This window comes from Podarcis bocagei, assembly GCF_964188305.1.
Source record: "Podarcis bocagei genome assembly, chromosome: 14".
NCBI lineage: Eukaryota > Metazoa > Chordata > Lepidosauria > Squamata > Lacertidae > Podarcis > Podarcis bocagei.
Genome location: NC_138139.1, coordinates 8,390,283 through 8,406,227, shown reverse-complemented (window position 1 = coordinate 8,406,227; position 15,945 = coordinate 8,390,283). Strand labels below are relative to the sequence as shown.

Sequence of the window (15,945 nt, the reverse complement as noted above, 5' to 3'; positions counted from 1 at the left end):
GGTTGGCGCTTGAAAACACTAGGAACGGGTGCCATCGGGTGCCCTCGTGTTCCCGTCCCTAGGAAGCAGTTTACTTTGAACAAATCTCATGCTAATGCCCTGCCAGTTGCCTGCGGCTTTGATCTTGACCAAGGAGGCCAAGAGATTAATTAGCAAGGATCCACAAGTGCAGGAGATGTCTCTCCAACCTTGAATTTCTAAAGACAAAACAATGCGCACACAAACAGGCACACAGGCACACACAGGGGGCAGCTCCCCAGCATGGGGTCTGGGGGGCTGGACCAAGCTCTGTGCAAAGGCCGTTTGAAGAGGCTCCAGTGTAAAATTAGCTAATTAATTGCAAAAGAATGGAAAAGAAAGCTGGCATAACTTATGCTCTCTCTTTTTAAGAGGGATGTGTCAGGGAGAGGCAGATGCATTTGCAGGAGAAATTTGGGCAGCATAGAACTCAGGAAGTCACCTGTTCCAGGGTTGTTAGGGGGACGAAAACAAAGCACCACTCAGTGTCAGATTTGGAGCCCCCAACATGGTAGGCTGTTGCTCTTTTCACCTCGCCTCTTCGTTCCCTACTCATCCTCATTCCCCATCCTCATTACCACTGCGTCTCACTGCACCTGCAACAAAACACATGGTTCCCTGTTTCCAGCATGAAATGGTCTTCATTGTTGCTTAAGGCCTGCTAAGTACCTGGTATACCCCAAACCCCTGATCAGAGAGATGCCTGAGTGCATGTGACTATTTTAGAATATTATCGAACAGGTGGATGTTTTGAAAGGCCTGCTAGGATGCAACCACAGAACCTAACATTTAGTCTTTTAAAGGGGGGGGGGTATTGTTTTGTTGGTTATTATGTTATGTCTTTTTGAATTTCTATACCAGGGTGGATAAAAACCAATGATTTTTTTAAAAAAAATTGTAACACCAGTTGGGTCTGCGTTGCTCCGGGACAGGAGGAAGGAAGTCAAATGACACCGAGTTGGTTCAAAGAAAGAGTTTATTCTGCTCTCCGGATAGCAGAAGGCACTTGTGTGATCAAGTCCACAGCAAGTCCAAAGAAATGAGAAGTTTCATGCAGTATATACCGTATTTTTCGCTCTATAAGACGCACCAGACCACAAGACGCACCTAGTTTTTGGAGGAGGAAAACAAGAAAAAAAAATATTCTGACTCTCAGAAGCCAGAACAGCAAGAGGGATCACTGCGCAGTGAAAGCAGCGATCCCTCTTGCTGTTCTGGCTTCTGTGATAGCTGCGCAGCCTGCATTCGCTCCATAAGACGCACACACATTTCCCCTTACTTTTTAGGAGGGAAAAAGTGAGTCTTATACAGCAAAAAATACGGTATATCCTCCAGACACCCTCTTCCCCCTTCCTCAGTCACGTCAGCTTGTATACGCAGGTTGACATCACATATGTTCCTGCTCTGGTACTCTTAACCATAAAATGATCTTCCTTCCTGTACTTCTGACCGTAAAAGGATCTTCCTCTTCCTACTCGTATCTGGGAAGAGGTCATAATCTCCGGGAACACGCTTTTGGCGTTTTCCCCGGACATCGGTCCCCACGTATTTTGTGGTGAGCACATAAGATAAAGTATTGACGTGTTTTCTTTGTTCCCCTAAAAAGTCAGGGTCATCCCTTGCCATGACTGATAAAGGAGAGAGCTTGTTTATGCAATTGTGTCCTTATTTTGCTTTTGCTCAACAGCTGAAGTTTTATGCATTTTAAAATGATTTCTTTTGAAAGAACAAAGGGGGGGGGTTGAGTCAGTTTTAAACTTGCTACACAGAAACCCATTCCTTCAAAATCAGATTATTATTTTTTAAAAACCACAGATTTTTTAAAAATTTAAATCAGTTTTTTTATTATTTAAATTGGATTTTTAAAATAAAATGCTTTTGGAGGAAAAAAAATCTTTCTAAAGATAGTATTCTATTTAAGTTACATTATAGCCCAAAAACTATTCATCAGGAAAAAGGATTTGTTTTAAGTTTTTCATGTGTCTAAGTTGGTTTTTAAGGAAATTGTTATTAAGGAAATGATTATTTTTCTCCTTCCAAATATAAACAGTTAACTAATTAAACCTCACAATAATTTCATAATTATCTATGTATTTCTAATAGTATAACCATTTAGTGCATGGGTAGGCAAACTAAGGCACAATCAGTCCCAATTGCTCAATTGCCTTCTGGATCTGGCCTGTGGGCGGTCTGGGAGTCGCCACGTGGATCGCCAGCACACGCATTATTTCCCTCTCCCTCCCTCTCCTTCACATGCCTCACTCCCTCCCTCCTCCTTGCTTCTCCCCGCCCTGCCTAGAGGAGGAAGGGGGCTGGGCTTTGTTAGTGTCAGCAGCAGCAGCGCTCAAGCTGCCGCCATTTTAAGCAGCCCCTCTCCAGAGCCCTTTTGTGCACTGCTCATTGTCCCATCGCGGCCGCCAGCCCCTGCCGCTCACAAGACACAGATAAGCAGCCACCAGGGCTTGTCGTGCTCTTGCATCATTTTTTCCCCTTCAAAATATAGTCCGGCCCCCCACAAGGTCTGAGGAACAGTGGACCGGCCCCCTGCTGAAAAAGTTTGCTGACTCCTGATTTAGTGCAAAGTGAAGGGCACAATTCAGCCAGTGTTAAGCACATTTAAAATGTCGGTTCATAAAACCAGATCCCAAACCCAAAGGTCAGTTAATGGTGTCTACACGATGTCATTGCTACAGTTAAGAAATAAATTCATTCCCAATTTGCACTTCCTTGCCTAATTCAAACTTTCCAAGCCAACAGCCAAACAGCGCTATATTTCAAAATTTTACCCTTCCTCAAATTTTGCAGCACAAAAACATGCAATGAAAATGGGTACAAAAAATGTGTGTGTTGTTGAAAATAATATACAAAGATGCATCGTATTGGGCAGAATTGCTTGCGAAATTTTGTACATTGAGCAAAACTGCATGCATAAATGTATACTGTCAGAGAAATGTGCTCAAAAATGCATTCAAATGTTTCTGTGATGTCTTCCTTTTTTAAAAAAAAAACACCACAAACCGTTGGAGGAAAGAGATAAATTAGAAACCAGAATTGACAGTTTTGCCCATTCCCAGTCCTCACCACAGCAGAAGTCGGTGTCAAGCAAAACATACCTTAAGGGGAAGGGAGGAGAATCCAGAGTCTTGCTTTTCTGCTTTGCCATCTGAAGGGGATAGTGCACAAGCTGTTCATCTCCAGTGAAATAAATTACATGGGAAACCGACAGCACCTGGAGAGAGAAAATAAGCAAAAGCTGCGAGACTAAAAAATTAACCTTTCCTCGAGTGAAAAAGTAAGTGGCATCACAACTTTAAAGTTGGCATGTTTGCCCCTAAGCAATTCTAAATTTTATCTAAGGTGGTTTTTTTCAAAAAAAGGCTAAACCATTTTAACCCTCTCCCCCAGATAATACAAGCAGTGAACTAAGAGACACAAAATTCCTAACCAGCCAAACCAAAAGTCAGAATATGCCTCACAGCCCCCTCAAAAGCCAGGTGAGGAGATATTGCTCAATTTCCAAGGGAGAAAATTGTTCTTCATCCATGGAGCCATCACTGCAAAGGCCCCGCTTCTGGCAAATAGCATTCTACCTTCCTGCATGGATGGAATGCAAAGCAGAATTAGATCTGAGGAACGTAGGCAGCTGCCTTGTAAGAAGTCAGACTATTGGTCCATCTAGCCAAGCACTTTCTGCTCTGACAGGCCTCAGCTCTCCAGGATCTCAAGCAGAGAAGAAACCTTCCTATCAACTGCTGCTGCTTTATCCTCTTTGCTGTAGGTGCCATAGGTGGAACATGGGACCTTCTGCATGCAAAGCAATGGGTTGCAATCTCTGCAGGGGCCGAAAGAGGGTGTGGGGGCCCCATGGGCCAAGGGTTCCTCTTCCACTTCTGTGTCATGGAAGGTATACACAGCACAACAGACAGGAAGCAAGATAAGAACTTTATTGTCTCTCTCAAACAAGAACAGCAACAAGAAACTCCACATGGAGTCTGTCGCAGGAAATGCCCCCCCCCCGGCAATCATTCAGTTTGTACAAACACAACACACACACTCACACATGACATATGTGACGTTTCTGTTATAAATTCGTAGTAAGTCAACCGTACGTCGGATTTACACCGGTCCACTTTTATTTTGCTCCATGAAGGAAGGACTATCAAAGGGGGATGGTTTGATACAGGATGGCCATAATCCCTTAAGCGCACCAACACATACACAGGAGCCCTACCCAGTTGGCATGACAATCTTGATGGTCCCAGACAGAAGACCATCAAGGTCACAATGGACTTGCATATGGGAGTGGATTCAACATGGACTGGAACAAAGGACAATGATCAGATCTTCCCTCTGGGGGCAGGAAACTGCCAGCTCCCCTTTGTCCTCTGGGAATGACTCATAGGGAGGGGGAGAGGAGGAACCAGCCAGGTGACAAGATACTGAGGTTACCTCCACAACTCCACCCTCAACCCTTCCTTTTTGTGATGTGTCAAAGATGTAGCCGTGATGTAGTTGTGATGTAGTTCTAGGGGTGTAGTTTGGGGGATTAGTAACTAATAAAGTTGGGGTCTTCTTTTGTTCTGGGCTTCCATTTTGTTTCACCTGGTGGCAGGTGGGAGTCCTGTTGCAACAGTCTTCAATAAAGACCAAGCCCACTGGCTGCTGTTTTGCTCTGGTATTCCTAGCTGGTGTCCTTGTTTTTTTTGTCCAAGGGAGCCCTCGGATTTCTCCATTAACAAGTCCATCCTCAGAGCGAGGATTGTGCAGCAAGAGTCTGTAGGGTCACCTGGGTTTCTGCTGCTGCTGCATCAGCAGAAATTCAAGGTTGATGGAACATTAATAAAAGGTTGGGAGTGACATTTACTGGGTCACCTTAGGCAGCTGGATGTCTTCAGCCGAGGCTGTTTGCTGAGAGTACAGGGAAGCCTCGGCTTCCACAATGACATTTTTCCTTGCTGTGCCTTTGTTTTCTAATCGTGCGCTGTAGCTCTCAAAAATACCAAATGTCTTTGGAAAAGATGCCCAAATGGGCACGCCAACTTTCTCTCTTGCAATCTGCCGTTTCCCCAGAACATGAGAGCCTTGGAAAGATGAGTGCCTCATAATAAACCATATGCTCAATATCAGTTTATCTCTCGATGCCAAGGCTTGCCTGCTAAGAAAGAAAGCCCGGGGGGGTGGGAGGACATTTAAAGCAAAACCCAACAACAACTAATAATGCTATTGCCTATGTTTGAAATGTAGCTCTTCAACAGCTGTTTTGCTACCTGGTAACTGTACAGCAGTTACCAGGGACGCAGGTGGCGCTGTGGGTTAAACCACAGAGCCTAGGACTTGCTGATCAGAAGGTCGGTGGTTCAAATCCCCGCAACGGGGTGAGCTTCCGTTCCTTGGTCCCTGCTCCTGCCAACCTAGCAGTTCAAAAGTACGTCAAAGTGCAAGTAGATAAATAGGTACCACTCTGGCGGGAAGGTAAATGGCCTTTCCGTGTGCTGCTCTGGTTCGCCAGAAGCAGCTTAGTCATGCTGGCCACATGACCAGGAAGCTGTACGCCGGCTCCCTCAGCTAATAAAGCGAGATGAGCGCCGCAACCCCAGAGTCAGCCACGACTGGACCTAATGGTCAGGGGTCCCTTTACTTTTACCTTTTAACCATACAGCACCACTATGGGCTGCAACAGAAGCCACTGTTGCTGGGCGGATTAAAGGGAGGAACCCATTGTTAATAATAACTGGGACTTTGTGACTGGACATGGGAGGGCAGCTGCTGCTGTTCTTGGTGTGAAAAAGCAGCTTTTCTATTGTGGGCCCCTATGCTCAGAGGCTGAATGCTAGCCATTGGTAAACATCAATGGGAGACCTTACCAGCAGCATCTGATTAGACATTGTTGGAAACGGAATGATGGGCAGGTGTCAGGCTTGGGCTATATGCAGCAGCCTGATGTGAGCTGGGAGCCATGGGACAAGCCAGTAGTCAGGACGAAAGAGCAAGTCTGGGCCAAAGGACAAACCCAGAAGCATGGCTGAAAAACAAGTTAGAAGCAAAAAAAGCAACCAACATGCTTAAGTCTAGTTAACACATGAAGGGGTTAATAGCATAGAGTAAACTGTCCTGCCAGGCTTAGTCCACTCCACCATCTTGGGAGGAAATAGGTAATCAAGGTTTCTCCCTCAGTTCTCCCTCAGTCTACATATGAATTTGGTGTGTGAGGAGCTGTGAACTGCTCCTTTCAGACCGCGTGGCTCTCACAAGCCACTCTTGAGTTTTTATACCCATAATTTAGGAACTTTCACCACTTTGTAACTAAATCAAGTTTTACTGCCTGTGCAAATTTTCTGAAGCACATCAACCTGACCTTTGAGGAGTTTGTCTAACAGCCTATGTTTCCATGCTTTGCTGTATATTTTGTGATTTTAAATCTCTGCTGGGGTTCTCTCATCAAAGAGTACTTGCCCCAAATTTGGATCTTGGCATCCAGGAATTTTCCATCCTAAATATATGTATATTTTTGCACCAACAAGTTACACCAACACGTACAACCCCTTTGTTCAAGCAAGCTGTGACACAGGGAGAGAGGAGATCTTGTCACAGAGGAACTCCTGAAATGTGGGGCGGGAGGGTATTGTGCCACAAGGCCAGAAGTGAGGGAGGGGGCCAGGGAAATGACTGCAAAATGGAATCCTGAAGAAATGTTTGAATCAACGAAGAACATAAGTCTCATTTTTCTCTTTCATTGGCTCACACCATTTTGGTGGGAGTCTTGGCAAACTGACAACATCTTTATCAAGATGGGCTTCTGCCTCGCTTTCATCCAGGCAACTGGGGAACCCCCCTCTGTTTCACACTGGTGCTGAGACACCAGCATCCTTAGGCTCTGAAGGGGGGGGGGTAGAACCAGTATAATCAGATAGTTCACAGTGTAAGAGATCTTATCAGGATCTTGTGCAGACATTGCACCTCTGCCAGGGGCTCCTTTTAAACATGTCTCTATAATCAGATCCTACATATCAAAGCTACTGTGTAACCAGAACGCTCTACTATATATCTGGGTGCAGGTTTGCAAAAACACACTGTCAGCTCTGAAGATCCAGGTTCCTTGTGTATGTTTTTTTTCCAGGAACTCCCTGCCCTCGTGGCCACATCTGTAGGAGGAAAATGCTGATGTTAACCATTTTCACACACTGATTGGGCAATTGGCTTAAAAAGCCTGCCGTACCCACTTGATGATGTCTGGACCAGAAACCCCCTTGAGTTATCTAGAGTGACCTCTCTCCAAGGAAACTTGTTTGTGTTACCAAGTCATACTGTGTGCCAGAGTGTTTTGCTCACATCCTCTTTGCACAGATTTCGTTCTTGGTCCTAAGTGGCTTAGATCTGCTATTCTTTTCCAGATAGTGATTTGTTTTCTTTTTGCACAAAGATGTGTGGGTTTTTTCGGTTAAAAATTGTCTTTCTGCCTTGCATATCTCCAGGATTTTGAGGGCTATTAGAGAGTTGTATCAGCATTGTCTTTCAAACACACCACGAGGGTTGACTTCCAGAGGAGTAGCTGTGTTTGTTGCAGAAATAAACAGTAGAGGTGCGGCATTATTTATTATAATAGACACCAGCATTATTTATTACTATTATGGTATAAACCAAGAAGATCAAACCTATCCATTCTGAAGGAAATCAGCCCTGAGTGCTCACTGGAAGGACAGATCATGAAGCTGAGGCTCCAATACTTTGGCCACCTCATGAGAAGAGAAGACTCCCTGGAAAAGACCCTGATGCTGGGAAAGATGGAGGGCACAAGGAGAAGGAGACGACAGAGGACGAGATAGTTGGACAGTGTTCTCAAAGCTACCAGCATGAGTTTGACCAAACTGTGGGAGGCAGTGGAAGACAGGAGTGCCTGGCGTGCTCTGGTCCATGGGGTCACGAAGAGTCGGACATGACTAAACGATGGTATAAACCAGGGGTGGTCAATGTGGTGCACTCTAGGTGTTGGATGGGGACTACATGCTCCATCTTTCCCCTAACCACTGGCCAGACTTGCTGGGGCCGCCAGGAGCTAGAGCAGGGTTCCCCAAACTTGGGTCTCCAGCTGCTTTCAGACTACAACTCCCATCATCCCTAGCTAGCAGGACCAGTGGTCAGGGGTGATGGGAACTGTAGTCCAAAAACAGCTGAAGACCCAAGTTTGGGAAACCCCGAGGTCGAGTTTCCTGTTTTGAAGCAAGACAATTCTAAGAAGTTTGGGATGGAAGCTGGTCCTCCAAATTGTCCGTCCTCCCCGATCTAAAATGTCTCAGTAAGAAATACAATTATGTCCTTCACAGAATGTCCAGCTTTCCCTCATGACCTTCCCACGATTGAAAAAAAAAAAAGGCTTCAGTGAAGCTGAAGAGATGGGAGAGTCACCGTGAACCAAGACGTAACAGATTATTTAATCATGATGTAGATATTTAAAGGTTCGTGAGCATAATGTGGGGTTCTAAAGGGTTAAATAATTCACAATAGGACTTTCAATAGCACTGAGAAGATCTCCAATCCATGCTTTGATGCACATGTCCAGAGATCTCCAACATGACACAAGTCTGACAATGTCATTGTTGCTGCACTAACAGCCTTTGAGCATCCCCAAACAGCATAGCCTAGAAGCACCCCCAAGCCGTGGTAGCATTCAGTGTACTTGCTCTAGGCCTAGGGCAGGAATAGCCAATGTGTTGCCCTTCACACATTGTCAGACTACAGCTCCCACTAGCCCCAGCCAGCATGAGAAATGGTCAGGGATGATGGGAGTTGTAGTCCAACAGCCTCTGGAAGGCATTATGTGAGCTGTAGGGTTCTGTCATGTCTGCATGCTGATTATGTCATTGATCTCTTGTTGAGCTGGTTGGAACTTAGGCAAAATCAGTTCCAGAGACTGAAGTGGTTTGCTGCATCCCTTCTGGGTTTCACATCTCCTCCTGGTGTTTCGTGGAGTCCTGAATTCCAGCTAATCCTCTTTGAGCAGATTCCAACCATCTCCCAGGAAAGGCTTTATAACCAGCAATGAACAATTTTGACCGCAAGGCAATAAGGCAACTACTCAAGAACTCAAAAAGGGTCACAGTGGTGAGAATCATCAACTGGAAATAGCAGGAGAAAGGTGACAGGTTTTTGGAGATGCTGTGCGGCCGTGTTGCTCAATTTGGGAGAGACATGTGCAAATGCAACCAGCCAAGTTTTTAATAGACCAGAACTTATTAAATTAATATGCGAAATAATCAGATGGCATGATGGAACTTCCTTCTCCAAGTAATGCAGATGAGCCTGGGAGGCTGGGCAGTGCCAATGGATGACAGCATGGCAATGACTCAGAGAAGCATTCCTCCTGCTCCCATTTATGATTAGGGATGGGCCTTCTGGGCATCTGCGTATTTGCATACTCCCCCTTCCATGCTCTTCGGGGTTCATTTGCATGCCCATCAAAGCCATTCCAGGTCAGTTTGGCAGCTCTCCAAATTAGTATTATAATTTCTGACTTATTAAATTCAGACTTAGGACAGGCTTGAAAAATCCCTTTTTCCTCTTTAGTGCCCACTTAATGCTGTGCTACGATCTAAAAGGCTTCTCCCTATGATCTGCCAGCTGTGAAAAGCCAAAGCCCTTTATAATTTATAAATGGCAGGAGGGCTCCTATAGTCAGGGCCTGCCTGCATCCCTAAATGTATCCGAGTGGTTAAAGGAGGACATGCTGTACATAATGCATAAAGATGCCTCCTCTTTTAACAGGGGTGGGAAACTGATTCCCCTCCAAAGACCATATTGCCTTCCACACAACCATATGGGACTGCATGTCCATGATGGGCAACCACTAGGGTGGCCAAGTGCCCTATTTTGCAGAGGGCAGCCCACTTTTTGAAGGAGTCCTCTCCCCCCCCCCATTATTATTTTATTAAGTTTCAACATTTTAAACATATTCAAATCACAGTTTTGTCTTTTCTCTTATTTTTGTTGACTTTCCACCCCGTTTTCCATGGAGCTCTCCTTCTGTTGCACCCTCTCTTCTTCCTATTAAATCATAACCACTATATTATGATCTAGATACTTCTGTTCCTCATAGCTCAAATCCTGCTCATGGGTTCATATATTATAATATTTCTTAAAGCAGTCCGAAAAAGGCATCCGTTCTTCCGTAATCAAAATAAAAAAATTCCTTCCTGTAGCACCTTAAAGACCAACTAAGTTAGTTCTTGGTATAAGCTTTCGTGTGCATGCACACTTCTTCAGATACCTGAAGAAGGTATCTGAAGAAGTGTGCATGCACACGAAAGCTTATACCAAGAACTAACTTAGTTGGTCTTTAAGGTGCTACAGGAAGGAATTTTTTTATTTTGACTATGGCAGACCAACACGGCTACCTATCTGTAACTGTTCTTCCGTAAAACACTGATCATAAGATTCTCTTAATTTTGCTAGTTCTGCATAGTCCGTTATCTTACTTATCCATTCTTTGGTGGGAACTTCTTCATCCTTCCATTTCTGTGCATAAAGAATCCTAGCTGTTGTTGTTACATACCTAAACAGCTTTAACATTTTCTTTGGGGTTTCTGCCCCTATAATCCCTATCAGAAACACTTCAGGCTCTTTCAGTATGCTCATTTTAAACATATTTTTTATCTCATCATGTATCATTTCCCCAAATGCCCACACTTTCTTGGATACCACCACATATGAAAAGGAGTCCTCTTTTTGATGGGCTAAGTTTGAAGATAACAAGCCCAGACACTGAGATCCAGCGCTGAGGGCCTTCTAGCGGTTCCCTCATTGCGAGAAGTGAGGTTACAGGAAACCAGACAGAGGGCCTTCTCGGTAGTGGCACCCGCCCTGTGGAACGCCCTCCCTTCAGATGTGAAGGAAATAAGCAGCTATCTTCTCCTTAAAAGACATCTGAAGGCAGCCCTGTTTAGGGAAGTTTTTAATATTTAATGCTGTATTGTTTTTAACACTTGATTGGAAGCCGCCCAGAGTGGCTGGGGAAACTCAGCCAGATGGGCGGGGTATAAATAATAAATTGTTGTTGTTGTTGTTGTTGTTGTTGTTGTTGTTGTTGTTGTTGTTGTTGTTGTTGTTAAAGCTCTAGAGTTCCCTACCAGGACAGACTTTGCTCGTGTGCTCAAGACATCGATTCCATAAAACATATTTTGTTGCACTGTGCAAAATATGAGCAAGCCAGGGCAGAACTGATACTACCCTTGCTGGTACCTTTCCCGGGAAAATCAGAGGCTCACTATGTCAGGTTCCTATTGGAAGACCAAACAAATGCTAGAACATTAGCAGTGGCAAAGTTATTATCAGTGGTTGCAAAAACCAATAATCCCTATATTCTGAACAAAATGCTTGTTTAACCTGGAGGTAGGCTGTATGAATTGTGTATTGCTTTGTGACGATTTGTTGGGTCTCTGGACTGTAATAAAGATTGTTGTTGTTGTTATTAAAGCTCTAAGAAGGAAGACTGCTATTTAAACTGCTACAACTATTTCTAAATTTGCACCTAGACATATGAATTAGCACATGGACATTGTATGCCAACCTCTTTCCTCTTTTTTGGGGGGGGCAGTAAGCGGCCACCCTATTCTCAACACCAAAGGAGTCGAGCTTACTAGGGACAAGGGATGCTATTTACCAGCAACTCCAGCTGGAGGTAAGTGTGACGGCAAACGGTGGTTGCCCCACAGTGGGAGGACCAGCAGGGGAACATGTAATTTGATACCCCGAGTCACAGCTGTGTGGTGCTCCCATGAGACACCCGGCATCTCAGAAGATCCTCGTTTCTAAAGCTGCCCCTTCTCAAATTAAGCAGCGCAGCAGGTTTTTTCTTTTGAAAGTGACCTGGATGATAAATTATCTTTCCTGCTTCTGGGCAAACTTGTAGGAGAGATAGATGTTGTCTTGTAACCACCTATTTCCCTATGGAATTGATGCTGAGATGTTTCAGGAACAAGCTCAGAGACTGCTCTTCTGAGCAAGAGCAAAAACATGAAGGAGCAGCCTTTGTGAATGATGGTTTGCCAGGTTTGGTACTGAAAGCAGATTTTTTCCCCCAGGTGAAAGCTGTCATGAGCTCAGCCTACACTCGAGTACGACCCTGGTAGAGACACATGCCTGACTGGCATGTTCTCTCCTTCCTGGTCAATCGTTCGGGAGCTTCAAAAGCTTTCTTCAGCCCGAACATCACCGTGACCGATGCCAACTGACACCGGCACACTTAGTGATCTGCAGAGTTTACGCACCTTGCATGACAGACCCCATCAACTCAGCATTTTGGCTAATCTACTTTATTTACATATGAACACACACGGAGCACTGCTTCATGGCTCCCTCTCTCTCTAGCATCAGACAGCAAAGAGAAAAAGGACAAAGGACAATAGTCCCACTTCACGGAACACAGAAACACAAACATCCTGTCTCCGTCACTTCCCACTCTGTGGAGTCAAAACATATACCATCATGTGATAGACAACAATCCCATGACTGCAATCATGGAGCAGGAATTCTAACAAAAGCTACAGTCCATAACAGTTCAATTCAGACTCAGAGGTCGGATCCACTGAGTTCAATCAAACATCCTTCCAGCAAGCGTGTGTAGAATTGGAGCCTCAGTTCATGCTTTAGAACAAGGATGGCCATTCAGCTGTTGCTGAATTACAACACCCATCATCCCCAACCACTGGACATGCTGAATGGGGCTGACTGACTGACTGATTTCTAGAAATGATAAACCGCTTGCTTAAAAAAACACACACCACCAACTCAAGTAATGCACAAATCAAAATTATACATAAAACACAGCTAAAATCCCCAAACCAATTACAAAAAGATACATAAGACCATCATCATTAAGAATGATGCCTGGAACTGCCTCTAAGAACACCTAGAGGAAAGGTCATAGCTCAGTGGTAGAGCATCTCCAGGAAGGACTGCCTGAAACCCTGGAGAACCATTACCAGTTGGCATGCACCAGGGCTGGGGAACCTGTGGCCCTCCAGATGTTGTTGGACTACAACTCCTCTTCTCATTACCTAGGGCAGTGATGGCCAAACTTGGCCCTCCAGCTGTTTTGGGACTACAGCTCCCATCATCCCTAGCTAACAGGACCAGTGGTCAATAATAATAATAATAATAATAATAATAATAATAATAATAATAATAATAATAATAATTTACTATTTGTACCCTGCCCATCTGGCTGGGTTTCCCCGGGCGGCTTCCAACAAAGATCAAAAATACACTAAAACATCAATCATTAAAAACGTCCCTAAGCAGGGCTGCCTTCAGATGTCTTCTAAACGTCAGGTAGTTGTTTATCTCTTTGACATCTGATGGGAGGGGGTTCCACATGGTGGTGATAGGAATTGCAGTCCCAAAACAGCTGGAGGGCCAAGTTTGGCCATCACTAATCTAGGGACTATGCTTGCTGAGGCTGAAGGGAATTGAAGTCTAACAGCATCTGGAGGGCAGGTTTCACTATCTATAGTGTAGAGAATGCTGAGTAGATGGACCAATGTTCTGGTTCAGTATAGCACAGGCACCCCAAAACTCGGTCCTCCAGATGTTTTGGGACTACAACTCCCATCATCCCTGACCACTGGTCCGGTTAGCTAGGGATGGTGGGAGTTGTAGTCCCCAAACATCTGGAAGGCCGAGTTTGGGGGTGCCTGGTATAGCAGGTGAGGAGATGCTTTGTTGTGGGGAATCACCAGTTCTGGACCAAGCAAGGAAAAGAGGTGGTCTTCAGAAGGCGCTCAAGGAAACAATATGATTTATTTATAAAAGCAACCCATTTTAATCATGTTGTGCTAAATGCATTTTTCAGCTTGTTTTTTTCTGTTGGTTCAGACGAAATGCATTAAGTGCAACAAGGGGAAACTGGAGTGCTTTTGTAAATCAATTGTATTATTTCCTTGAGGACCTTGCGATGTTTACCTCTTTTCTTTCTCGGGGTGGTGATATATGACCCTCTCCTCTGCACCACCTCCCCAGATGACCTCCCCTCCCCGCTCTCTCCAAAGCTGATTTGGGCCTTGCTATGCAGGGATGGGGAATAAACACAATAGCACAGTCACTTTGCATGAACTGCTTTCCTCTTTCCCAGCACAGCAATTCAAAGCAGCTTCCATTAGGGGTAGGAGACAAATTCGATTCACATTTAAAGGTAAACCTACTAAATTTGTACTGCTTGAAATAATATGTGAACTAAAGCGCAGGCATCCTTCAAAATTCACACTTCTCTGAATTTTTCGATGCAGTTCTCCAGTGAAGAAATATGTGAAAATTCACATATTGGTGAAAATAACCAGTTGCTGAGCATGGCAGGAGGGGAAAGTGCTGTTGCACTGATGTCCATCTTTCAAGTTTCCCACATCCATCTGGTCGGCCACCATGACAACAGGATGCTGGAACAGATGGACCACCATCTATGTTCACTTTCCATGAATGAAGACTGGGAGTCCGAAAAATGGTGCGGATGTGTAGCAGGGTGTGAGGAGCCAATAGGCCAAGCTTCAGAAGTTAGCTGCTTCACATTGCCCTGAAACTGATGTAGCAATCCTATATAGCTGCTTGTTTGTTTATATATACACTTACTTGGCCGCAGGTTCCACGGAACTCAGTGGGACTTCACAGTAGGCGCGCATAAGACTGTGCTATGAATTTGAAGAGCACCAACGGGGTCTGGTTTTGTTTTTAAACTCAACTGCCAGCTAAGGAATCAGGTCTGACTTCAAGAGCTGCCCTGATGAACAGGCTGCGTGGGGCAGCATCTGAAGAAACAGAAAAGCTACAGTAAAAGCAGATAGCGAATGGCTGGAGGGGTGTGTTTTGCCCTGAGACCAACCAGGGCTTCTAATGCAAACAGGCTGCTGAGCTGAGCACATCCGTGCTCACAGGCACACCCCTTCCCCCTTGCAGTACGGTAGGTATGGATACACAGAGATATTTATGTGTGCAGGCAAGGAGACGCCAATGGTTTCTGGCGGCTGAACAATAATCTTTTCTTCTCCTCCTGCCGGCACCGCCAAGCTTTCTGTAAACACCTAACCCCAAAAATGTGCCTGTGGATTTGCAACAGCGGGGTCTGTTCTCCCGCTGCCAAGCAACAATGTCACTCTTATTGACTCTTTCAAGGAAGGGGGGGAGAGGAGAGGAGAAGAAAGGTGTTCTCTGGGGCCCAGCACAGCTGTACATGGATGCACGATGTGAATAGCAATTTTGAGCACAGCCAGATGCGCATCTGAATCACATGCGACCTCTCTCTGCCCTCCAGCATCTCACTGGTGAAACTCCCACGTGCTGCTTTTCCGTTCCCACACCCGGGGTGCCTTTGCAAGCCCTACCCCCTTTCCACTATTTGTTGTTGTTTAGTCATTTAGTCGTGTCCGACCCTTCGTGACCCCATGGACCAGAGCATGCCAGGCACTCCTGTCTTCCACTGCCTCCCACAGTTTGGTCAAACTCATGCTGGTAGCTTCGAGAACACTGTCCAACCATCTCGTCCTCTGTCGTCCCCTTCTCCTGGTGCCCTCCATCTTTCCCAACTCAGGGTCTTTTCCAGGGAATCTTCTCTTCTCATGAGGTGGCCAAAGTATTGGAGCCTCAGCTTCAGGATCTGTCCTTCCAGTGAGCACTCAGGGCTGATTTCCTTCAGAATGGATAGGTTTGATCTTCTTGCAGTCCATGGGACTCTCAAGAGTCTCCTCCAGCACCATAATTCAAAAGCATCAATTCTTCAGTGATCAGCCTTCCTTATGGTCCAGCTCTCACTTCCATATATCACTACTGGGAAAACCATAGCTTTAACTATACGGACCTTTTTTGGCAAGGTGATGTCTCTGCTTCTTAAGATGCTGTCTAGGTTTGTCATTGCTTTTCTCCCAAGAAGCAGGTGTCTTTTAATTTCGT

General features: G+C 45.1%; 1 long non-coding RNA gene across 1 annotated transcript in view; it reads right to left on the bottom strand.

Annotated features, from left to right (window-relative positions):
• Window positions 1–454: 454 nt before the first annotated feature.
• LOC308572844 overlaps window positions 455–15,945 on the bottom strand; it is a 44,513-nt gene continuing 29,022 nt past the window's right edge. Inside the window, exons 2-3 of the long non-coding RNA XR_014001890.1 lie at window positions 3,132–3,247; window positions 455–614 (exon numbers count right to left, since the gene is read on the bottom strand). This is a non-coding gene — a long non-coding RNA (uncharacterized lncRNA). The remainder of the gene's footprint in view (window positions 615–3,131; window positions 3,248–15,945) is intronic.